We start from the raw sequence: 6,000 nt of genomic DNA, 5'->3' as shown, positions 1-6,000 counted from the left end.
CGGATCCAGAGGAGAAGCCCGGGCACGCCCCCATTTTTTTGTTAAAACAAAAGAAATATAAAGAAAAAATGAAAGGGGGTGCGGGCGCCCCCCCCTTTTTTTTAAATTTTTTGCTCGTCAGCCGATAAAACCGGAAGTGGCACGAGAAACGGAAAAATTGAGCGCTGCCATCCCCCCCCCCCTTTTTCGGAATACCTGGATCCGTCCCTGTGTAATGACGATTCTGTTTTTTCCTATCATGGCTACTATTAAAAGACTGTATAATGGTTGCTTATGTATTTACGTCCATGAAGGGCAATTTGTCAATCAGCTGCAGACAATATGTATAACTAATGATGAAATCGTCTGGTGAATACATCGTCGATTTCCAACATGATGAGAAAATTTAAACAGACAAGCAAATGCTTCATTCATATACAAAAGCGTTCGTTTCTTGGAAAATAAGCCGAAACAGCAGAACTTGATCTTTCGTTTAAATTTGGGCTTTTTTTTTTCTCTCGTTAGATCAAAATTCCACGAATGTTCTTTAAACAACAAATGATGTCTTTAATCGTGCTGCGTAGGTATATCGACACGGGACTAAATAAAATCTAAATTGATATAATGTTGCGTTTATCTAGCAAAGAAACTAAAAGAAACAAGTGGTCTTCAGGGTTGTTGTTTTTTCAGTTTTACCGAATTCTAGGTTTTTCCTTGGCAAACATTTAGATAAATGCGTAGGTGAATAAATGGATCGTGTTTTTTTAATGCCTCTTAGAACGTATTGAGAGTATGACCTCTATGATTATGAATGGTGGCGGAAGTGAAGGTTGACCTGGAAATATTAGAATACTCTGAGAGATTCGCAAGAAGGAAATCTTTGATCCAGCATCCTTAATCTTTTTAATTCGCCGAGCCACTCAAAGGCAATTTGGAGGTAATCTCCGGGATTTTGTTGGATCAATTCGCGAGACAATGTATGACAGGGAAAACCTGGTTCGTCTAGCGGAATAACAAACAAAATGAATATTTTCTATGTGACATACAGAACTGCGGGCGACTTTTGCAACAGAACAACCATTTGATGACATCTCCAATAAGAGAGAAAATATTTGAAAAATGAAAAAACAAGAAGATAACCGAACATGTGAGAGTACACATACAGGCAGAACTAGTGAATCATTTCCACAAGAGAAACGAACAGAGAGCAAAGAAAAACAGAATCACGAAAATTATTAATTTTCAATCGTTATTTTGTTGTTGTTGAATATCTTCAGTCATTAGACTAGGTTTTAGTGTTTGTGATATTATGAAATGTCTCTACGGTATGGCGGTCGTGGAAACAATTTGATTTTAGTTCAATATTCATATCGTTTTTCGACAAAACATCCGAGAATGGTTAGCACGATGTCAAAAATCTGAATAAAGTTTTTGGAACAACATTTCATTTCTTTATGAAATAATGACAATCCCGGAAAATTTGATGGCTCACCGCAAATTGCTCGGTCCTCAAGAAATGTCAAGCAAACAATGTCGCCACGCATATATACTATTTTAACAGGTACAATGGATAGTGTCTATAACAGGAGAAGATAAAAAGAGTGGTGGATCACGAAATGGTTTGAAGACTGCTGAATATCTATTCCACATGGTTTTAATAAGATAATTTAATATGTAGCGATTTTCAGAAAGGGTGAACGAACTCATCAGACTACCCTAAGGATTATTATGGAAGAATATTTTTTTTTTTTTGCCTGGGGATCATGGAGATAAAAATGCGCGGGATAGCCTGTCTGCATGATTGTTAATCATTAAATACAAATCTTTCATTTCAAATTCTTACATTTAGAAAGAATGTAATCAGTAAGCGGATCAGTAAGAATGTAGTTTTTCAGTCAAGCAGGTCAATGAACGCTTATTATCACTTGGTCAAAATATAAGATAGTAAAGAAATCAATCGTCATTAAATGGTATCAATTAAAATATCGGCTCACTTGTTGATATCATAATATCTGATAGCTACTGCTTACCCATCGAGGGGAGAGAATCGGTGTCAATGACACGACCTAAAATTTGAAACAGCAAGGCAGAAAAGACACAATGGTTTTGATTGAGGAAAGCAAGGTAAATCAAGATTACCGTATCGTTTGGCACGCTTTTTTCTGCGTCTGCTTGTCTGCTGGATCTCTGCCGCAGCTGTTCTCACTGTATCGAATAGCAGGTAATCTGGGCTAATTGTAAATGATATTAGGTCATGGGAACATCGCCCTTTCTGTCATTCTATGCAGGCTACCAACGTGTTGTGCGTGATTCATTAAACGATGACATTCAGCGTGTGATGATCTAAAGTAGATGTTAAGTAATTAACCACTTTTACGCCTAAAAACTGATGGGAGCAGTAATACATAAGCCATTTATGGTCTCATTTCATTAAAAATGCTATGAATGCAATTTTGTGCTCGCATGGCAACTTCTTGCAGCAACGGCCAACCATGAAGCAAGATTTTTGTCATTACCATGACTCTTGCCATTGCATCAAGAGCTGCAATCATAGAAACTAAGTTATGGCATGGGGCACTGGACTTGACAGCGATGTCCCGAGTTTCAAATCCTAACAAGTGTAACACCACTGTACAAGATGTTCTGCTCATATTAATCTCTCTTTATCCACAGGTGATCCAGGTGAAAAAACTAGATATCCGTCAGTGCGTTATAGGAAGGGCATCTGTCAGTGAGAGAAGTCCAAGTGCTATCAACATTATAGAGCCGCGCTTCTCAACCAGTGAGCGGCGAAGATCTCGCAGGTGGGCCAAAATGAAAAAAAAAAAAGAAACCAAAAAAAACACAAACAAACAAACAAGCAAACAAACAAACCTGGGATCTTAGTCTGCCTCAAGTCGAATTGTCGGGGCTAAGGGTTTAGGAGCACTGCTATAGAGGCTATACCCCATCTGACTATGACTATATAATAATCATCATTTTTGTCTTCACACGAAACGAATTAAGGATGGTTCATGGAAAAATACCCCTGAGGAAAGTGACACTCACACTGATATAGAGAGACAGTCTACACCTGAGAGCCATCCTCTTACAAAAAAAAAAAAAAAAAAAAAAAAAAAAAATCTTAACCGAAACTGTCTCACCTATACTTTTCAACAAATTCTTTCGTCCAACGCAGAGATGACATGATCTTATACAGTTCTGGTATTTCCTAGTTCAAGTTTTCAGCTCGTTGCACTCGTACATGGCACCACATCCTCTAGCATTACATGTATATGCAAAGCACGAGTTGTAGCGAATTGTGAATATAATATGTCCTAATATCAACCTTATTATTTGGCCGTTTAATCATTTAACAACCGTTCATCTCCTTAAGACATTACCGAAAACAAAAGAGAGTTTAAAATATGAGGGCCTTTCACGACCTACTACTTGAAAAAAGTATTTACACATTCTTGTTAATACAGAATACGGAGCCCACCTCTAGAACTCGAATCTATTAAGAATTAAGGAGACTTGAACAAAACTTACCTCTTTGCCTCAATCTCAGTGTTATCAGACATTGAAATGACAAAGAACTCAGCCTATTTGAATCCCTATCAAAGAGTAGTCTGAGTGCTGGCTTCATCTGGCTACCTTCAGACATGTCTTTCTCCATCGGAACTTGAATTATCTCTTCTTAAAACAACCTTATTTGCGTGAAACATCATGGCAAGCTTTATAGAAATATGATAGCAATGTACTATAACTTTTCTATTCACTTCTAACAACAAAGGTATATAATAATAACAATACGGTTTCGTCTCGATGCCCTCTATCTTAGGGGACATTCCATTGATGCCACAGATGGCTTCTCTTGAATGAAATGGTTTTATCTTTTGTAAACTTGCCTTATCCGTTCATCTCTCACATCCATTTTTAACTAATAAGTGGTTGCCTTGCTAAAAGCCTGACGAAAGATCGTTCGCTCAGATAGCCGCCAATTTTAATAAGACCCATTTTGAAAGAACACATAATCATCAAGCGCGCCCAGCGTTAGTTCCTTCCAGTTTAGTGATATCATTTGACTTAATTCAAGGCGACATCCTCCCTCTGTGAAAATCGTTCCGTATGCTGCACTAACTGAAAAACTGTACTGGAAGCTGTAGATCGCTTTGTGTAGTTAGTCGCCAGAAGTACTACAGAAAGTGACAAATTGAACAAACCAACGTTTCTGTGAGCACAAACAGTATATGACGCAATGTATGACGCAATGCTTCCCAGAAGTTCGTAGTCTTTGTATTCCTAGCATCATTCATAGCAGTTTTATCGGTAACAAATATTACCTGGCTCTCAGACAGTCATGCCTTGCACTAAACAACACGGTTTGCTTTCTGTTTTCAAAGCTCGAAGACCTTGATCATATGTATACCAAAGAAGAAAAGATAAAAACAAGTGACGAAAACAGGTTGATTACCATAAGTTGACGTCACATTATTGACACTGTTCATTTAGAGTAGGGACCTTCTGGTAATGACAACAACAGTGATTAAGACACAAACTTTATGAACGTCCCCCGCCTTCGATACTTGCTAAAACGAAACAATAATAACTATTTCATGAATGGAGGGAGTGCACATCGTCAGTAAGTCCATTTGGTTTACGTCCCTTGTAAGGTTTTTGCTATCCTCGAGGCTGACACAGGAAATTGGGACCCACATCAAGTTTGCAGTGCTCAAACAGGATGCTGTGTTTTATTTTGTGCATCAATTATTAAACGAGGAGACACGCACTGCGTGCGCGTGATTCAAAAGCGAGCACACATGAGCGTGTTATGGTGTATTGATATCATATCAAATAACGCGGCCCACGGATCTGCTCGTACGTCCTTTACGAAATAAACCAGTTAGGCTCGAAATGGACCATTTCCCACGCGTGTGTTGGAAACGACATTTTGCTCATAAACCCAAGTCTCTATGGCATTGCCTCCGTGCATCATATCCAGACTACCTTAGATCGAATGCAAAAACACCACTGTTAAAACATTCACACGTTGGTTTTTTTTTTAATTTCATTTCAACGGCATGATATATCCTCCAGTATTTATTACATATGAACATGTACAAAGATGAGCACGAACATTTCAAGGATTGTAACTATGAATATCTATATCTATATCTATATCTATATCTATATCTATATCTATATCTATATCTATATCTATGTCTATATCAATATCTATACAACCAACACACACACACACACATAAACACACACAGAGAGATATACCTGTATGACCCTACGCTATGTAGTTTTATAGTTATTTGGCCATCATCAGTTTAGGTAAGGGAGATCAGAAGATTAAAATAGCTTTTGATATATAGCATGTGCACACATTTTCGCGCATGCGCACACACTAGCACATCGCATACGAAAAAATATAGGGCAAACCAATGTCTTTAAAGCGAATGAGCAAGGGATGATGACTGTGAAATTTCATGTTGCTCGATGCACAAAGAAATATCTATCGGCAGGTGAATGACGCAAAACGACGAACAATGATAGAATCAACTTGACAACCGGAAAATAGAAATGATATATGATGACGTGTCTACTTTAAGCGTGCAATAATCAATGTATGAAAAGAGAAAGTATTGTTTACACAGAGTGCATCGCATTTCCAACAGCTACTGATCAGTGTGCTTGTTTATATTATGGTGTATTGTCTCTCACCTCCTTTTTCTCATTCTTTTGATATAATGTTTTCTACACACATACTCATACTGTATAAAATAATCACGTAATATTACCATGATGATTATAAAGATAGGTAGATGTATCAATGATTATAGACCTATTCGTGTACATACGTATTATACATATAAATAAAGAAATATATATATATATATATATATATATATACGCACAAACATACGCACATCAAGAGAGAGAATATATATGTGTATATATATATATATATTATATATATATAGCGAAAACTTTGAGCAAAGAAAATGGGTTTTCTTTGCTCAAAGTTTTCGC

The sequence above is a fragment of the Diadema antillarum genome, unplaced genomic scaffold, assembly GCF_040938485.1.
Source record: "Diadema antillarum isolate AM-2024a unplaced genomic scaffold, OU_Dant_1.0 seq00000100_RagTag, whole genome shotgun sequence".
In the NCBI taxonomy this organism is placed as follows: Eukaryota; Metazoa; Echinodermata; class Echinoidea; order Diadematoida; family Diadematidae; genus Diadema; species Diadema antillarum.
The sequence above is the reverse complement of the archived record's forward strand: the minus strand, read 5'-3'. Positions refer to the sequence as shown.